The 21,090-nt window shown below is 44.2% G+C and overlaps 1 protein-coding gene across 1 annotated transcript in view; it reads right to left on the bottom strand.

The window, feature by feature from the left end:
- Positions 1 to 21,090, bottom strand: part of HRH1 (histamine receptor H1) — a 77,346-nt gene that overhangs the window by 6,175 nt on the left and 50,081 nt on the right. The window lies entirely within an intron of this gene.

The raw sequence follows: 21,090 nt of genomic DNA, 5'->3' as shown, positions 1-21,090 counted from the left end.
TCAACCTTTGTTCTATGGACATTCTGAGCTGGATAACTCTTAATTGTGAAGGGCTGTCCTGTGCATTGTTGGATGTTTTGCAGCATCCCTGGCCTCTACTTACTAGATGTCAGTAGCACCCTCCCCCCATTCCCAGTGACAACCAAAAATATCTCTATAACTTGCCAGATAGCTAGTGGGGGGCAAGATGATCCTTAGTTGAGAACCACTGATCTAACTGAAGAATGTGCACCCTGAACTGCCAAAGAATACAGCTTTCAGCTCAAGGTAAGGAAGAACTTTCTAAAAATAGATGTTATCTAACAATGCAATGAATTGCCTTGAGAGATAGTAAGCTCTGTCATGGGAGGTATGCAGCAAGAGGTGGCTTGGATCTGATTCCAAATTAGAAATACTCCTGCTTTCCCAATGGCAATTATTTACCTAAGTCAAACTTGCAGATGTTGGTTTTAGATAACAGAGACCGATGGGCAGGGATCTCTGCTGACAGCCAGGAAGGGGAGGCAAGAGGAACTGGAGGGTTTGGAGAGATGCTACACATTAAATGAGGCTCCCAATGACCTCACCCTCACCACTCCCCCTCCCATTTCAGCAGTGCTGGTCTGCAGGAGGCTTGGAGCTCATTTGGGTGGTAGAATAGAACAGCAGTTAAGAACCCAGGCTTTGTAAACCAGTAAACCTCTGCTCCAACCCTGTTTCTGCCCTAATTAGCTGGGCAAGATCTTTCACCTCACCAAGCCTCAGTTTTCCTCACCTCTGAAATATGAATAAAGCCCCCAGTACAGTGCCTGACATACAGGAAGTGCTCAATTAATAGCAGCTCTTGTTTTCTTTCATTTCTTGGTGAGCAATCCACCCATCCCACAGCCAGCCCAGGCCGGATCAGAGGAATCATCCTTGACCTCTCCCCGTTTTTCACTGTGGCAGAAATTGCTAATCGTCTTCCAATATCAGTTCTCCTCTATTTAGGAATAGACTTCTGCTTTTTAGCTGAGTACATGGCTGCCTGGAATAGAGACTAAGTTTCCCAGGCTCCTTTGTAGCTGGGTATGACCATGTGACTAAATTCCAATGAAATGTAAATGAAAACATAGTTTGCAACTTCCAGAAAGCAGCCCTAAAGGGAGCATGTGTTCTTTTCTTTGGCCCTTCTTCTTTCCAGCTGGCTGGAATGTTGATAGGATGTATAGAGTTTAAGCAAGCATCTTGGCACCATGAGGAAGAGCCACAAAATGACGGCAAAGCAGCAATTTGGAAGGAGTTGAGGTCTCTGATGATCAGGGAGCTGCCATACCAGCCAGGATTCTCCACCTCTGGGTTAGTTTGGGTTTTCTATCACACATAGCCAAACTGAATCCTAACTGATACACTGCCCGATTTCAAGGAGTTTGTCGATTAGCATGAGAAGAAAACAAAAGATAAACAAACAGGATTAAAGAATTAAATTAAAAATTCTGTGCACCTGGGACAAGTGTGATGCTTGAGGTGAGATCAAAGCAGGTGGCAGGAGAGAGGAGGGAGGAGCAGCCTCTCCCAAGGTAGAGTGTGGATGTCAAGAAGAACATCAGAGAAGTGGAGATGTGTGAGCTGGGCTTTGAAGGATGAGTAGAAGCTGACCGGGAGGAAGGGAGAGGAATTTAAGGATGAGTAAAAGAAAGAATAAAAGTTCTGCGGGGGCTGGCCCCCGTGGCCTAGTGGTTAAGTTCAGCGCATTCCACTTTGGCGGCCCTGGTTTGGTTCCCGGGCACGGACCCACACCACTCGTTGGCGGCCATGAGGAATTCCCGTTCAAGGAATTAGGAGGGAATCATTGGAAGTAACTGGAGCGCAGGATGATAAGTCTGGGAAGGTGTGCTGGGGCCAAGTTGTAAGGAAGCTCTTTTACGCCTCTATGCATTTGCCTGTGCTATCTCCCCTGCTGGAGCACCCTTCTGCCTTGAAGCTCTTAGCTGCTCCTCCCTCTGTGTATGCACAACACTTCTAACACTCCCCTTTCTATCACTTATCTTAGCATTCTTTCTTTAGCTGATTCCCCCCAACTAAACAATGAGCACCTTTAGAGGTGCGTTAGCGCACAGAGTGTCCACTATTTCTGTTTCTGAAGTGTGATGCCCGTGACCACCCTGACGGCAGGGACCACACCTTTTGACTCCCTGCCATTCTCCTGTGCTGGCACCAGGCTCGCACACGACAGGTGCTCAACAGAAGTTTACTGGATGAGCTCTGAGGAAATGAGACACAAATGGATACAGAGCAGCAGAAGACACAGGAAGAAGGACCTGAGCGCAGAAGGTGTGGGCACATTTTTCACAAGCATGTTTAAACCCACAAAAATTTGAGAAAAGACTTATCCTATTGATGAATAGTGATACCTTTCAGCTAAGTTCTCTACTTTTTCCTGGAAACTTTATTGTTAGAAATTTCTTTCATGGTAATCCAAAACATGAATAGAGATTTATGCACAAAGATGCTTACTGCAATGTTATGTATGATAGGAAATAAAGGGAAATAATCTAATATTTGGGAACTAAATGTATTATATACATTTAGCTACAGAATAGAGTATCACGCAGTCACTGATAATCACATTTATAGAGCGCCAGTAATGATATGAGAAAATGCTTATCATGAGATTAAATTTACAATAGACATTGTTTGTACAGGATGATGTCAGTTCTGTTAACATCTAACTGTTAACTAACAGGCTGAGAGCGAGGGTGGATCTCTATTATGTTGTATTAACAGTGGTTTCCTCTGGGGAGGGGGTGATGATCAAGATAAGAAAAAGATTTATCTTTGGTATTTCCCAAACGTTCAACAATGAGAATGTCTTAGTTTTATAACAGGGAAAACAAGAACTAACTGCATTCATTTTTAAAAACAAAATAAAATAGATTCAGTCCATTGAAAAAAAGTTTTTTTAAAGAAATGTCTTTCACATTCTTAGCACAGTTTTTATTTTCTTCAGCAAAAAATGAGTTTGGGGATTCCTTTCTTGATACATTCTGAACTGCCTCACCCACTATTCCCCATTCTGAACTGCTCTGCCCTCAGCCTAATTTGCACTGGACGGCTATTCTGGCCAAGTAAGTCCGGACATTAATGTCTCTGCTCTAGTTCCAAGACAGAGGCGCCACGCGTAAGGGTGCCCCAGGACTGCATATCTCATTCAGTCTGGCCAGGGCATAATTTCCATAAAACACCCAGGCTTATCAGTGCCACTGGTGTGGTGCAGACAGCAGACTGCAAATAGCAAAATCCCATTATGAGCCCAGTGCTGTAGGAACGTGGCTGACAGAATCTAGGGCAGTGCTGGGTTAAGAGTTGGCCTCTGGATGACCTGGTGGGCAGGCAGTGGCCTCAAAGATTTTTCTAGGGGTGGAGGTACACATTCAAAAGTCTACGGAGTCAGGGAGGAAAAATTACTAAGAACAGGGGGCTGCGTGTAGAACAAGAAGGAGTGGTGGGGACCGGGGCAAGCTGGAGAGCATATTCTCTGCCTGAAAAGGACAGCTGCCACTCAGAGGCCACCAACTGCTGCAGGCCCAGATCTGCCTGTTTTTTAAATGAAGCACAAAAGCTGGATTTTTACATGAAATCTTTTAGTTCTTAAGCGTTGTTAATTATTCAGTTGTTTCATTTGTTTTCCTGAACACTTGCACACAGGTCAGCAGAACAAATTTTGGGCACATGACCTGTGAGCCCTGAGCTGAAAATGTCAAGCTAGTTCACAGGGGATCCAGAGTGGTGAAGAGGAGATAATGACTATGGAGCAGACACCTTTTGGAGTATTTGCCCAGCTCACAACAAGCCTCCTTCTCTGAGACCCAGCATCCTTCTAGGGCTGGGCCCTGGCAGCCATCGTTATACAGTGTAACCCTGACTCCTGGGCACATGTAATTGGACCAGAGGTTGTTATCTGACCCCAAACGGGCCAATTGGTCCCATTCTCTCTTCTGGAAAGCTGGAGTTGGGGTTGTGCAGTCAAGACAGTCTGCTGGTCTCCTGAACTGAAGGGATGGCACAGTAGGGGCTGAGGCTGCACGGAGGGGCAGCATTGCTCATCTCCAGGCGTGCTGAAGAGATGCTCCAGGGAAGGGAGAGGAGAAGGCAGCGGACAAATGCAACGATTCACACGCCGCAACAACTGATATCTTGTGCAAAAAAGAACTTAGACCTTTCTCTCACACCACACACAAAAATTAACTCAAAACTGACAATAGTCCTAAATGTAAGAGCTAAACCTCTTAAAACTCTTAGAAGAAATCATAGGAAAAAAGCTTTGTGACCTTGAGTTAAGCAAAGATTTCTTAGATACAACACCAAAGGCACAATTAATAAAGGAAAAAATTGCTAAATTGGACTTCAAAATTAAAACCTTTTGTGCTTCAAAAGGCACCACTAAGAAAGTAAAAAGCTATGGAATGAGAAAAAGTCTGTATATCATATATCTGACATACCATATATCTGATGTATCCAGACTATATAAAGAACTCTTCCAACTCAATAATAAGAATACAAATAATCCAATTTAAAAGTAGACAAAGGATCTGAATAGACATTTCACTAAAGAAGATACAAGAATGGCTCACAAGTTCATGAAAAGATGCTCAACATCATTAGTCATCAGGGAAATGCAATCCACACTACAATGAGGTACCACTTCACACCCAGTAGGATGACTATAATTTAAAAAAAGAGATAATAATAAGTGTTGAAGAGGATGTGGAGAAATTAGAACCCTCATATCCTGCTGGTGGGAATGTAAAATGGTGCGGCCACTATGGAAAGTCTGGCAGTTCCTCAAACAATTAAACACAGTTACCACATGACCCAGAGATTTCACACCTAGATATAAACCCAAGAGAACTGAAAATATATGTCCAGGGCTGGCCCCGTGGCTTAGCGGTTGGGTGCGCGCGCTCCACTGCTGGCGGCCTGGGTTCAGATCCCAGGTGCGCACCGGCGCACCGCTTCTCCGGCCATGCTGAGGCCACGTCCCACATACAGCAACTAGAAGGATGTGCAACTATGACATACAACTATCTACTGGGGCTTTGGGGGAAAAAAAAAAAAAATATATATATATATATATATGTCCACACAAAATGTGTATGTGAATTTTCATAGCATTATTCATAATAGTCAAAGAGTAGAAATAACCCAGTGTTCATCAACTGGTGAATGGATAATCAAAATATGGTATATCCAGGCAATGGAATATTATTTGTCAATAAGAAAGGACTGATACATGCTGTAACATGGATGAACTGCAAAACATCATGCTAAGTGAAAGAAGCCAGACACAAAAGGCAACACATTGTCTGATTCCATTTATATGAAATGTCCAGAACAGGCAAATCCATACAGACAGAAGATAGATTAGTGGTTGTCTAGGACTTGGGGTGGGAATGGGAAGGGGTCTTTTGGGAGTGATGGCAATGTTTTAAAATTGGATTCTGATGATGACTGTACAACTCTGTAAATTTGGTAACAATAATTGAATTGTATGATTCACTTAAAAGGAGTGAAGTTCATGGTATGTAAATTGTACCTCAATAAAGTTTTTTTGAAAGAAATTCAGTGGCCCAAGAAAGAGCCTGCTTGGGTTTCCAAATCTCTCTGTCTGTTTTTAAAATGTACTTCCATATACCAGTGTTGCTCCCCAAAATACCTACCAGGCACTAGGATTAAAAAATAAGCTAAGATAAAGAAGTGTTAGGCAAATAAGGATGAAACTAGGGTGGGGTCCTAAAGAACCATTAGTGTTGGGCCACAAATTTGACTCTGAGTTTCCCAGGAGCCAGAGCAAAGAGGGAAACAGGATCAATGACAAGTGTCTAGTGTCATTTAAATGAAAAGCAAACTAGTTGCTTAGCAGAAGGACAACTTTAGCTGGTACTAAGTTTTAGATAAAATGTATCTCATGATTTCTTGTAAAAGGGGCACAATGAGATGTTACACATAACTTTTTAGTTAATTATCAGAAGCAGAAGTATGGAAATGACTTAGCCACATCAACCCTTTCCTCCTGGACCTCTACAATCTTCTCTCATTTTATGATTTGCCTATGAGTTTGGGAGGTTGGACTCTTTTAAGTGTTCGTCTGCTCTTTCCATCTCCCACCCCTGGTATGACAGGCTGGGATTTTTTAAAATTAGGCACAGGAAAGGGATGCTGAAGGATAATTATCACTAAATGGCAAAGAAAAGAAGTATAAAAAGCCCAGTTCCATTACCTCTTACCCTCTGGCCTTGAAACGCAATGAAGAAAAAGAAAAGTAGTATTTCAAAGACCTTCTGCAAACCAGCATTGAGCTGGGAGGTTTCCCGTGTGGCCTCATTTAATCCTCACCGTGCGATGACCTCACAATAAAGGAATCCTTTTTGCCCTCATTTTAAAGATGTGGAAACAGGTTTTTGGAGCTTATAGGGCTTGGGGCACTGCACTAAGATCCCAAGGTGACTGAAGAGCAAGTTTCTTACAGGCCCAAATGACACCCACCATCTAAGACATTTGAATGAGCTCCAGACCCCTCCCCCTCAGGCCCTCCCCCCCCCCCACACCTCCTTTTCACTACGGTGAGAAAGAGAGAAGTCAATAAAGGGACTTCAAATAAAGGTTTCATGGAATTGGAAATAGGAACATCCGAGCTAACATTAGATAAGGAACAGTGCACACAACACCAGGCCCAGCACGCACATCTATCATTTCAGGACACGATGAATATTGTTTTCTTTTTGTTCCAAATCCCTGGAGATTAAGCCTTAAGAAAGGCGCTTTCAAAGATTAAAGTTATCCAGGCTGTTCTCTTTTTGAGAAGAAAAAAATTATTTATGATATTGAAGTAAATAAAAGAGCAGGCAGAAGAGAAAGGAGAGGCAGATGCGATGTCTACAAGAGGGAGCACCTAGGGAATTAGGAGTTTCTTTAATGTCTCTGTATCCTCAGGTCAAGTGACCCACTGCCTGACTGTGCGGGGCACCCCAGCGCCAACCTGGGGCTCCTCAGCACCACCTGCTGTTCAAGCCCTCCCGCTGGTTCTGAGGCCAGACATGTCTCTCAACAGGGGCATAGGTGAGTGTGATGTACGTATAGGGGCCCAGGTGAGTGCAATGTATGTATAGGGGCCTACGTGAGTGTGATGTACATAGAGGGGCATAGGTGAGTGTGATGTATGTACAGGGGCCTAGGAGAGTGTGAATGTATGTCTAGGGGCCTAGGTGAGTGTGATGTACATATAGGGGCCTAGGTGAGTGTGATGTACGTATAGGGGCCTAGGTGAGTGTGCAAGTATATATAGGGGCCTAGGTGAGTGTGATGTAGGTACCGGGGCCTAGGTGAGTGTGATGTAGGTAGAGGAGCCTAGATGAGTGCAATGTAGGTATAGGGGCCTAGGTGAGTGTGCAAGTATGTACAGGGGCCTAGGTGAGTGTGATATATGTACAGGGGCCTAGGTGAGTGTGATGTATGTACAGGGGCCTAGGTGAGTGCGATGTAGGTATAGGGGCCTAGGTGAGTGCGATGTAGGTATAGGAGCCTAGGTGAGTGCGATGTATGTACAGGGGCCTAGGTGAGTGTGATGTATGTACAGGGGCCTAGGTGAGTGTGAATCAGTCTGGCTGCTGGTTCTATTGTGACATTCATGTATTCATTCATTCATTCATTCATTCATCCACCTATCTATCCATTCATTCTCCCTTCCTTCCATCAATCCATCCAAAAAATCTTTATTGAGGGATGTTCCTTGTCAGGTACAGATGTTATGGTAGATAAGGACAGACACAACCCCTGCTCTCATGGAGCTGACAGCCTATACCAGTTGTTCTCAACCCTGGCTGCCTGGACAGCTTTTAAAACATACTGAGATTTCTGTTTCTGGGCGGATGGAGTACAGGTGCTTTTCCCTCTTCTTCGGCTAAGTACAATCAAATACCCTGGACATTATATTTAAAGCAAACAGAAGATGACTCTGAAAGGTGCAGAGGCAAAGGCAGACCAGCTAGGAAACCCAAGACCCAAAGAATGACACAGTGATGAGTTCCCTGGGTTTTCTTTTGGCCACATAGATCTGAGACTCTGAGATGAAGAAGATGGCAACTCAGAAACCCCAGTGGGCACAGACCAAAACAATCCCCAACAAATGCCTGCTGTGTCTATCCAGGAAAGGGGCAGTCTAGCAAAACAGAAAACTTCTAGATAATAGCTGTCCTACTGCAGCCAAACACCACAGAAAACACTGTAGCCTGTTTCTGTCCTAGCCAGCAAATGGAGTAGGGAGCCAAGTTTCCAGCTTCATCAGGCTGCAACAAGGCAACCCAACCCCCTGCTGGGGTGGTGTTCCCTACAGTCCTTGGAGGGAGCTGAGACTTTCATTCTCATCAGATGGAGAGAAGCCCGGCACCCCACCCCCAAGAGTGTCAGTGGAGGCCACGTGGGGAGCAGTAAGGAGGCACATCTACCCCTCTCAGCCAGGGAGTTATCCCTGGAGGCTAGTGGGAAGTGAGAGCTCCCACCCTGCTCATGGGTAAGGAAGATCCCTCCCACTTCAGGTGTCACAGAATCTGGACTTCTGCTCCCACCTGGAAGTAATGAGGCGATGCACTCTCTCCCCACTGCCTCCTGCTTCCCCTGCTGCAGCAGTGTCACATAAAGCCAGATAAAACAGAAGACTTAAATATGACCCAGGGTATTGTAACATAATACCTAAAATGTCCACATTTCAATGGAAAATCACTTATATCAAAAAATGGGAAGATTTCATATGGAATTTTTAAAAAGCAATCAATAGATACCAATGCTAAGATGACAATGATGTTAGGATTATCTGACAAATATTTTACAGTAGTCATCATAAATATGCTTCAATGTGAAAATGTGAACACACTTGAAACAAATGAAAAAATGGAAAGTCACAGCAAAGAAACAGAAGACGAAAAGAAGAACGAAATGGAAATTTTAGAACTGAAAAATCTAATAACTGAAAAAACCCTCAATGTATGGCTCAATAGCAGGATGGAGGGAACAGAGGAAAGAATCAGTGAATGGGAAGACAGAACAACAGAAATCACCCAATCTGAACATCAGAGGGAAAACAGACTGAAAAAGAAAATAAGCAGAGTCCCACGGACTCTAACAAAAGATCTCATATTCATGTAATCATAATCCTGGAAGTTGACAAGAAAGAGGGTGCGGATGAAAAAGTACTTGAAGAAATCATGGCTGAAAACTTCCGAAATTTGGCAAGAGCCATAAACCTACAGAATCAAGAAGCTGAGTGACCCCCAAGCAGGATAAGCACCCCCAAAAACCCACACAGGGACACATAATATTTAAACCTCTGAAAACTAAAGACAAAGAAAAAATCTTGAAAGCAGTCAGAGAAAAACAACACCTTACAGTAATGAGGATAGCAGATTCCTCATCAGCAAATATGGAGATGAGAAGGAAATGATATGACATTTTTGAGACACTGAAAAAAAACAACTGTCAACCCAGAATCTTATACTCAGTGAAAATATCCTTAAGGAATGAAGGGAAATCAACACATTCTCAGATGAAGAACTTATACAGGACTTGCATGCTGAAAACTACAAAACACTGATGAGGAAAGATCTCCATAAATGGAGAGATCCCGCTGTTTGCGGGTTAGAAGATTGAGCATAATAAATATGTCAATTCTCCCCAAATCGATGCACAGATTTAATGCAATTCCTGTCCAAATCTCAGCAAGATATATCGTAGATATGGGCAAGACAATTTTAAAATTTATATGCAAAGAAAAAGGAACTAGAATAGCTAAAATATTTTTTAAAAAGAAGAATAAAATGGCAGAAATCAGTCTACCCAATTTCAAGACTTATTATATGGCTACAGTAATCAAGACTGTGGTATTGATGGAGGAGTAGACACAGACCAACAGAACAGAATAGAAAACCAACAAGTAGACCCACACGAATATGCCCAAGAGATTTTTGACAAAGGTGCAAAATAAATTTAATTGAGGAAACAGCATTTTCAAAAAATTGTGCTGGAGCAACTAGACATCCATATGCAAAAACGTGAACCTCGAATGAAACCTCAGGCGTCATAAAAAAATTAACTTAAAACGATTCACAGACTTAAATGTAAAACATAACACGATAAAACTTTTAGAAAAACACATTAGGGAAAATCTTCAAAGTTCAGGGCTAGGCAGAGAGTTCTTAGACTTGAGACCAAAAGCATGACCCATAAAAAGGAAACTGGTGAATTGGACCTCTCCTTCCTTTTTTTTTGTGTGAGGAGGACTAGCCCTGAGCTAACAACTGATGCCAACCCTCCTCTTTTTGCTGAGGAAGACTGGCCCTGGGCTAACATCCATGCCCATCTTCCTCTACTTTATATGGGACGCTGCCACAGCATGGCTTGACAAGCGGTGCGTCAGTGTGCGCCCGGGATCCGAACCAGCCAACCCCGGGCCGCCGAAGCGAAGCGCGCACACTTAACCACTGTGCCACCGGGCCAGCCCCTCTCCTTCTCTTATTTACCTGTCCCGGTATAATCATTGCTGGATCTATGTGTCTCTTGTACTATCATTTACTTTATATATATTTCAATGGATCCACTTTTTTTTTAAGCTTACACTTATTTCACTGCCACATATGAAAAACCAGTCATCTGTTTTTTTGTCATCCATAGAAGCTTTCCATGAGAATAAGTAAGATGACAACAAAAGAACATGATTAAATTCTAGCCAGACATTTTGAGGAAGGCTCTGCTTTGTTAAAAAGAAAGATGAGCAAGTGTAAGACAGGTGGTAAAGACCTATCAGCACCAACCTGAGACTCTCCTGGAGGTAATCAGGAGGAGTGAAAACCAGTGTGTGCTGATGTTAATTAATGCCACATCTCTGTACCATTTAGAGCCACGTCAGAGACCACCTAACATGTGATAAACACTATTTTAAACCTCATCATACAATTATTTTGCTCTTAAATGCCTTTAAGGAAAAGTTCAAACACCTTAGGCTGCTGGCATGACATTTCCTTCATGTCTGGCCCACTACAGTCCAGTAAAAATGAAGTCACTGTCCCCAAATACCCCAAATTCTTTCAGCCTTTGGGGCTCTGCACATGTTATTCCCTACTCCTAGAAGAGGATGCGCCTTGAGGGTGGGGACCTCATTTTTGTTTACTATTGTCTCTTTCTGGGCCTACTTCACAGCCTGCCTGGAAAAAAGTGAGAAAGATAAAAAACAGAAAGCAGGGTTGACAAAGAAGATGGGAAGAAAAGAGGAAAGAAAGGAGAAAGGTGAGAAGGAAGAGAGGGAGGGAAGGAGGGAGGCAGGGAGGGAGAAAGGGAGAAAGGAAGGAAGGGAGGGAGGGAGGGAGGGAGGGAGGGAGGAGGGAGGAAGATATTGATGAACTTCTATTAATCCTACAAAACCCATTTTAAAATTTCCTTTCTCTTTGAAGCTTTCCTGTATCCTTTAGTCACATGTAAGCATTCCTTCCTCTGGGCTCCCACAGTGTTCCTTCCATATCTCTATTAAGGCATTTAACGCTCTGTATTCTACTGAATGAATAAGTGAACAAATGAATGAATTCAGGTATCCTCTACTTAGACTTTGATCGTTACAAGGGCAAGGACAATATGATATTCACCTAAAATTGCAGCACCTAGCCCAGCGGTTCTCAATCTTGGCTGCACACTGGAATCACGTGAGGAGCTTGAAAAAAAAATACTAATGCCTCCTGGGTCCCACCTTTGGACATGATTCTGATTTCATTGGTTGGAGTGTGGTCTGGGTCTCAGGATTTTTGAAAACTCTCCAGATGCAGCCAAGTTTGTGAACCGTTGTCCTAACGCAAGGCTGAATGTTGGAGGAGCTCCATAAACAAAGAATAAGTGAATGGATAAATCCTGCCTCTAACATATCACAGTCCTGACCCCACATGGCCACTTTCAGGGTTTCATGTGATGTTAATTCATTAATATATTCAGGAACTATTAATTAAACAATAATGCGGTACCAGGTGTTATGCTGAGCCAAGCTACTGGAGATGGAAACATGAGTAAGACTGGCCCTTCTCCCCCTTTTCCAGTATGCCTGAGGGAAAGCTGGGCTGTGTCCTAGTTCATCCAAGAACTTTCTGTCCTGCTGGTGAACTGGCCAGTCCCAACAGCAGTCATCTCCCTAGTGACTGACAGCAACCTTACTTCTGGCTGCTTCCTTGGGCAAATGTAAGGACAGACTCTGTTCATTCCCAGAGAGACAGTTCCTGGAGGGTATGTATGAGTTAAGAGACCAAAAAGAAAGTGGTCCCATCTGGATCTCCCCAATCCTTGCAGCAGTGAAGGTGAGGCTCAGCTGGCAGACCAGAGTCCTGTGCTGCTCAAATCAACTTCCTCCTGGGTGGGTATCTGCACAAAGAAATCTGAGGACTTAGGATGTGATTAAGACCTTAATTATCCCACAGGAAAAGGGAATTTCTTTCTCCTGCTGCCCCCTCATACTTAGGCCTGCTTTCAGATTTTGCACCACAGATTACTGAAGAGCAGAGACGATGACCATCTGTGCCACCACGGCTCTGGGCAGACTGATAATACCTCCTCTCAGCGGTTGTAACAGCTTCCTAATTGGCCATCCTGATCCTGGTCTTGGCCCCTTCAGCCCATTCTACACACAGAAGCTAGATAATCTTTCTAAAACCATAAATCCAAAGAGGTTTCTAAACCTCTTTCTCCCATCTGAAACTCTTCAATGGCTTGCCACTGCTGTCAGGATATAATAGGATACACAGAATAAACCCCCTGTGTATAATACAAATGTAACCCAAATAAAGCTGGGCTGTCTTGTGTCCAGTCTAACCATGGTATTACATTCAGAAGAAATTCAAGTTTATTATCCAGAAAGAAAAAAAATGGAAAATAACTTAAACCTTTACTGAAGACTCTTAAAGAGGCAAAAAAAAATCCTAAAGAACCTCTCCCCCACCTATCACCCCACAGTGCCACTCCTTGTGTCAGCTGCTCACCCTCAGATTTCCCCTCCCCACTCTAAAAACTTCAGTGTGCACTGGCTCCTGCTTTATTCCCTCTTTCTTCCTCTCACCCACTCTTCAATCTTCCTGACCTACTGAAGGGCACCATGCATTTCTCATAGAAATCCACCTAGTTTCCCCAGTGACTTCTCTTCTTTAGTCATTACTCCAATCAGTACAACAAAAGCCCAAGAGATCAACATTCAAAATCAGATTCTACTCTGGAGACTGAGGGAGAGGGCCAGGCAGTGACTGGTTATACCTTTGACCCCATCACACAAGAGCCTTTTCCATCTGGGCCAGCCTCATCTTCTGCTACTCCACTTTCCTAACAGGCCTGGCTCCTTCCCACCCTCCTACCTTTGCAAATGCTGTTCTCTCTGCCAGGGTTGTCTTCCCTTCCTCTCAGCCTGACAAGACATTCAATTAATTCTTTACAATCGGCTCTGATGTCTTCCTTGAAGGCTTTTCTCAGTTCCTCCAGACAGGGTTCATTTGCTTCCTTCACCACATCCTGGAGAAGGGTGTCTGAACTTTGTACGGGCCTCTATTACAACCTTTGTCAAGCTGGGTTGTAATTCCTTAATTGTTGACCAAACTTTTTTATTAGACTGTGGGTGCCAACTTTAAGTCTGAGTCCTCTGTGTCCTCAGCCCCAAGAACCAGGGAGGTGCTCAGTAAAGCTACTGAATGGTCCAGAAATGCGCTCCAGCTATGAGTGCCACACACAAGCATTTACCTGTGCCCTCCTCTCTGCTCACCAGCTGGGGATGCCTGGGAGCATGTGTCATATTGGAGCTTGAGAGATGTGCCCTGGCCCTCACCTGGCTGTGCCTGCATACCCTCCCTTATGACGCCCTCCAAAGGGTGGTCTGTCCCTCTCTCTGACTCCAGCCAGGCGTGGTTCTCCCCCAGTCAAAAATAAAAGGAGTTAAAAGCAGCCCAGCAATTAGGCATGAAAATAAAATAAAGGCATACAGACTTGAAAGGAAGAAGTAAAACTCTACGTGCAGATGACGTGATTTTCTGTATAGAAAATCCTAAGGAATCTACAAGAAACTATTAGTTAATAAGTGAGTTCAGGGGGCCCAGGTCCTCAGTTTGGGATCTGAGGGGCCCCTCTGTCGTCTGGATCCACCTTTCCCAGGGCATTTCTCAGCACGCCTTCCCTTCCATTGCTCTTAGCACCAGCAGATGAGCGTCCTGTTCAATGCTGCCCGCTCTCCCCTCTCTGCACTGTGCCTGGGCACTGCCTTGGTCTGCACTGCTCCTCTCCCACCAGCACCTTATCTCTAAAGTCTAGAAATGAGAGATACATTTACTAAAGCTAAGAGTTGGACACGCATCATCTCATTTAATTCTCACCGCAACCCCCTGAGGTAGGAACAATTATTATTACCCACATTTTTCAGATGAGACTCTGCCCCCATCCCTTGCTCAAGCTCACACTGTTATCTTGCCCAGCTGGGCTTTGAAACAAGGGCAGCCTGACTCCAACATCCAAATTCCTCGCCTAAAAGTTGGGAAGATAGGAGAGGCCCAGTTCAATGCCACTTCCCTGGCTAGATGCATCTCTTCTCTCCCCAACCCAGACTCCAAGGCTGGTGAAGTTATCATATCAGTCCCTCCTTATGGCGTTCGGTGCTGATTCTGTATTGTGGTCACTTGTGTAGAGCTTTGCTCTCCCCTGTGAGGCTGGAGGTTCCTTGGGAGCAGGAGCCATGTCTTAATCAGGTGTGTAGCCTCACATGCTAGCACTGCTTAGCACGCAGTGGGTTCTGACAAAGATCCTTTGCTTGACCACATTCAGTCAGGCTCCTGAACCTTCTCCTAGGCCCGTCTGTGCACTTCCTTATAAAATCTAGTTTTAGTAAGAACTGTGCTAAGTCAGCTTCACCAGAACCCCTACCCTCAATACCTGATCAGGTTCCTCATCCTCCAGCAGCCCCAGGGTGATGTGGGACCACCCTGGCCTGTCTTCAGCAAGAATCCTGGTAGGTTGGTTTAGCCAGAACCTCCCTTTCCCCTGACGTTTCCTTTTAGTCATTTTCCATCCACTGACTCCGACCCTGCTCCTTGGCTGTAAATTCCACTTGTCTGTGCTGTATTCAGAGTGGAGCCCCATCTCTCTCCCCTCCGTAAAATCCCATTGCCGTGGTCCCTATACCTATAGCGAATGTCCTGAATAAAGTCTGCCTTACCATCTTTAACAAACGTCGTTTACTATTTTTTCTTTTTTTTTTTTTGAGGAAGATTGGCCCTGAGCTAACATCTGTTGCCAATCTTCCTCTTTTTCTTTTCTCTCCCCAAAGCCCCAGTAGAAAACTGTATATCCTAGTTGTAGGTCCTTCTAGTTCTTCTATGTGGGACGCCGCCCCAGCATGGCCCGACGAGCAGTGAGCAGGTCCGCGTCCAGGATCAGAACCGGCGAACCCCAGAGTGTGCGAACCCAACCACTATCCCACTGGGCCGGCCCCGACTATGTTTTCCTTTCACAGCACACACATCGCAGGGCTGCTGCAAGGATGAAATGAGATGGTGGGAGAACAATATACTAAAGAGAACAACATCTGTTCCCTTTGGCATGCGCAGGAGAGAAGGCATCACTCATAGGTAGGGGTGAGGATGATCTGGCTAGAACACATTGTGGGTGGGGGAGCTGTCCCCTTTATCACTGACAGCTCCCCATGTGTCCCCCCAAGGCTACAGAGGGGCTGTCCTAGAGAGAAGAGCCCCACTCCTCATGGCATGGGATTTGTGCACCCATCTTTGTTTACTGTGCATCCGGCCCATGGTGGGTGCTTGGAAAATATCTGTTGAATGAATTTGCTGTGTGACTTTGAGCCTTTGTCTCAGTTTCTCTGGGCCTCTTCCATCAAACAAGGGGGTTGCAGTAGATCAGAGGCTTTTAAACTTTTTGCCCTCTTTTCTTGGTAGTGCAACTACTTGTTCACATAAAAAATTATATCAAACAGATAAAAGCAGGTTGCTCTGGTGGGAGTGGAGAAGTGGGGGGGTCCAGAGCCCCATGTGCTTGGCTCTTCCCATCTCTCTCTGCCGCAGACTCCCCAGAAACCCTGGCAGCACAGTTTGATAACAATCAAGCTAGATGAACCCTAAAAGTCCTTATAGCTCGAAAATTCAGATTGCTCTTTAACGAACATCTGCATTTTAAGAGAGTGGCTCTGAAAAGGGAAAATTCTTTCTGACATACGTGTGGACAACTATTACTGAGTGTCCCATGTGCATGAATGGTGGAATGTGAGGGACCTTGACTGGAAAGGGGAGGTTGGGTTTTCTTCAGATGGAGGGTGAATGCTTCCCAGTGGCTTAAAACTGCACTGGATACAGGGGACCACTTGCTCTGCCTTGACAGGTATATGAGTTGGCTCTAGCCACACAGCACATCACCAGGCAGCAACTGGGACCACCGTTCCTTCCTGTCTGCCATCTTTTTCCTAAATAGGCATCTGCTTCAATCTACTTTTCTCCATCAATTTTTCCCTCTTCCTATTTTCCAGAACTCACTAAAACCTCCACTGGTTACAAGCAATTTAAATAGTGCAGTAAACTCGGAGGAAGTTGACCAAGTGGATGAGTGATAGCCAAATAGCTTTAGATTTCGGTATTTTGGTCAAAGTTCCACACAACACCTGGAATTTACAATCACATGGGAACCACTTAGCTTCTTATGGAAACTCGGAAATGGAAAATAATCATAGTTTTCATAAATGGCTGCCAAGAGAAACTTCCCATCCAGAGAAGTTACAGCTGTGAGTATACAGCACATTCTGGTTCCTTGTCCTGGCCCAACCCTGGCTGCCCCTCACCCCCACCCTGCCTGCTGCTACTTTGCTATTTCCCCAGTTCCTAAGCCCAGGGTGCAGGTGTTGAAGAGAGGTGTTACCTGACTATTAGTACCTATTAGGACCTCATACAATGAGAACAACTATACAATAGTTGGAATAAAGGATTACCGGGTAATTAGAAAAGAAACTGATACACCCATGTTCATAGCAGCATTATTCACAATAGCCAAAGGATGGAAGCAACTCAAGTGTCCATCAATGGATGAATGGATAAACAAAATGTGGTCTATACATACAATAGAATATTATTCAGCCTTAAAAAGGAAGGAAATCTTGACACATGCTACAACATGATTGAACTTTGAAGTCATCATGTTAAGTGAAATAAGCCTGTCACAAAAAGACAAATACTTGATTCCACTCAAACTTAGAGTAGTCAAGTGCACAGAGACAGAAAGAATGGTGGCTGCCAGGGACTGGGGGAAGGGGGAATGGGGAGTTAGTGTTCAATGGGGGCAGAGTTTCAGTTTTGCAAGATAAAAAAGTTCTGGAGATGGATGATGGTGATGGTTGCACAACAATGTGAATGTACTTAATGCCACTGAACTGTACACTTAAAAAATGGTGAAAATAGTAAATTTCATGTTATGCCTACTTTACCAGAATTATAAATTAAATAAATAAGAAACCGAGTAGCCCCTTATAGCATGCTGGGTTCAGGGGGGCCTCACAGGAAAGGATTTATCAATTGAAGGGGATCTTTAGAAGCAATCCTCCTGAGAATTCAGGGTAGATTGAATGCAATTGTCCTCTAGTAGGTGCCAGTGCATTGAGTGAATTGTTATACATTATATTTAATTTTCTTACAAACTCATATTCCACATGCAGATACTTCAGGAAGCGGCAACTCCAGGCACGCCACGTGACTTGATTTGTCCTGTCAAGCTCAGTTAATGAATCGGGGCTTAGCTAGCCATGTCTTTCAGGCTCCCGGGGAAGCAGGATTCTGAATGAAACCCAACTATGGAAAGCAACTCTTTGATAGGCAGGTCACTCTTCTCGTGGTGGCTGTAATTACCCTCCACGTGTCTGTTCTTTAGGTTCACACAGCCTGGGGAAGGCAGTAGAGGGCCAACAAGGCTTACAGGAGACAGCCCAAGACCAGAAGGGCAAAAACAGCATTAGTTTCCCTGCACAGACAACAGAAAGCAATTTACCGTCTCTGTCGAGTGTCTGGGGTGCATTTTCACCTGCACCACCCTGCATGGGAAGCGTTGGCAATTCCATGCCTCTCCTTGCCAGCTGCTTCCTGGGGTGACTGAGGCTCTGCACGTCGTTGGAGGAAGCACCAGCACGGGCAGGCTCAGCCCTGAGCACCTCAGGACCCAGCAGGCAGCCTTCCAACCTCAGTTATTGTTCTTGCAAGGGACGGGGAGTATCAGGAAAACTAGGAGGCATCCGACCGCAGGGAGAAGCGACTTTACCAAATCATGCAGCAAGTCAGGGGTAGAGGTGAAGACGGCACTCAGGGCATCTTACACCCAGGTCCACTTCTTCCCAGGATCCACAACGACTAACATTTATAGCACTACTAGGGGCCAGGCGTGGTGCTAGGGCATTAGAATACACTGTCTTATTAAATTGCCACCACAATGCTAGGAGCTAAGTACATTATAATCACTTTTCCAGCTGAGGAAACTGAGGCTTACAGAGGTTAAGTAACTTGCCAAAGGTCACAGAGCTAACAGGAGGCAGAATGTGGATTTTTATCTTGGTCTGTGTGCCTCCTCTCTCTGTATCCCACCCTTCCTCACTGCCTTTTTTTTTTTTTTTTAATTGATGTTTTAATGGTTTCTAACATTGTGAAATTTTTGGGTTGTACATTTTTGTTTGTCCATCACCATATATATGACTCCCTTCACCCCTTGTGCCCACCCCCGACCCCCACTGCCCCTGGTAACCACAGTCCAGTTTTCTCTGTCCATGTGTTGGTTTATATTCCACATATGAGTGAGATCATACAGTGTTTGTCTTTCTCTTTCTGGCTTATTTCACTTAACATAATACGCTCCAGGCCCATCCATGTTGTTGCAAATGGGACGATTTTGTCTTTTTTTATGGATGAGTAGTATTCCATTGTATATATATACCACATTTTCCTAATCCAATCGTCCTCACTGCCTTTTTAAAAGTGGTTTTATGTTTTGTTTGTTTTTTGTAAAATAAAACATAGACACAGAAAACCACACAGATCTAGCGTACGAATTAATGGATTATTGTAAGGCAAACACCACCCAGGTCAAGAAAGAGAACTTTGCCCCCAACCCCATCCCACTCACAGCCCCACAAGTAACCACTCTCCTGACTTTTAAGGAATCACTTCCTGTGTCTTTTAAAGTTGTTCGATTACCCAAATGTGCATCCCTAGACACTATATTCTGGCCCATTTGAAAAATTTGATGTCTTTTAAGTCCCTTTTAATTTATAGTTTCTTTATCCATCCCTTTTACTGCCTTACACTTGTTCACTGAAAGAACCTGGAAATTTGACTGTAGCATCTCCCACAGGGCAGCTGCACACCCAGGTTTCAGTTTAATAGCTGTTCTGTCCTCTGCCCATCCTGCAAACTGGCAGCTGGTTCCAGAGACTGGGTCAGACTCAGGTTCGATCCCTTCGGGAAGACTACAGGTGGGGTCTGGCTTCTCTAGGAGGTACAGAATGCCTAGTTGTCTCATTTTTGATAATCTTAGCAGCTGTTGATACTTAATGCCTATATCTACTCCTATGTTTCCTTTTTTTAATTTTTAAAAATTGTAGTAAAATACACATAACAGAATTTACCATCTTAACCATTTTTAACTGTACAGTTCAGTAGTGTTAAGTATATTCGTATTGTTGTACAACTAACCTCCACTTAACTGATCACCTGATTAACCAAAATCCACCTCCCCGTAAAATTGTCTTGTACAAAAATAGTAAGTGCTTAGTGTTCATTAAATGAAAAAATGAATGAATGAATGACAAATGCATGTCCTCCTGCCTTCCAAAGTTAACCATTCAGTCTTTCTCCCTTCTTGGTTTCCCCTTATACCTGTGCTTTGAATTTCTTCCAGTCTACAAGGCAGCAGGATGCCACAGTGCCCAGAAATCCCACCACTGCCAATAGATTTCTTGCTAATGTGATCCCCTACTCAGGGATTTGCAGGTGACCTCAGGATTAGAATAACAAACACCTAATAAATTCTGCCTACCTCGAGAAGGGTTGTGCCAAGCCCACAAAATGATGCTCAGGGGATTGCTTTACTACAAAATGATGCTCAGGGATTGCTTTACTAACTGCAAAGCCCTCTGCACCAAGAAGAGGGTTGTAAATCAGACTTTCCTTTTGTTACATTGTTGTTGCACAGCTTGTTGGAAAGCACTGGCTGGTTTCTCTTCTTCCAGGAAGCAAAAGATGCTTACACCCCTTATTCTGCGTTCCCTTCCCCCACTTTTGAAGCCCCTGGAGTTCAGGAACACGCCTGACCAGTCCCTGAACTCTCCCCCTCGTGCCTCTCTGCTCTTCTCTACCACCATTGCACGAACTTGGTTCTCACCTGCCGAGAGATCCTGCCCAACCCACAGACCCAATGCCGCCCCTGCTGAGAAGCCTTTCCTGATTCCAATCACCTGGGCAAAACATGTGCCATTGCCCAACAGGACAGCCCTTTGCAAACCTCTTTCATTTTTTTAGCACAATCTGTCTTATTTTGTTGGTCTCAGTAATAACAGTCTAAGGTCAGTCATCATTTATCGAGAAGTTTGAGTGTGCTGGTCACCATGCAAAGGACTTACATGCAGTCTCATTTAACATGCAAACCTCTATAACCACGTCCATTTTATAGACCTGGAAACTGAGGCTCAGAGATGCTAAGGAGCTCAAGGTGACAGAGCTAGAAGGAACAGAGCCAGGCATTCATTCATTCAATCATTATTTATTAAGGGTCTATAATGTACTAGATATATTCTAGATGTTAGGGAAATAGCAGTAACCAAGTCAGACAAAGTTCTCATCCACAAGGAGCTATCATTCTAGTGAGGAGAGACCGATCATACAAGAAAATACAAGTAAATAAATACTATGTCAGGTGGTGATAAATGCAGAAGAAAAAAAGGGGTTAGTGATGGCTGGGGTGCGGGTGCTATTTTATAAAGGATGGTCAGGGTGACGTGGTGACATCTGAGCAGAGACCTAAAGGAAGTGAGGGAATGAGTCA

Source organism: Diceros bicornis, chromosome 2 (genome assembly GCF_020826845.1).
Source record: "Diceros bicornis minor isolate mBicDic1 chromosome 2, mDicBic1.mat.cur, whole genome shotgun sequence".
In the NCBI taxonomy this organism is placed as follows: domain Eukaryota; kingdom Metazoa; phylum Chordata; class Mammalia; order Perissodactyla; family Rhinocerotidae; genus Diceros; species Diceros bicornis.
This window is presented reverse-complemented; position numbering and strand designations above follow the sequence as displayed.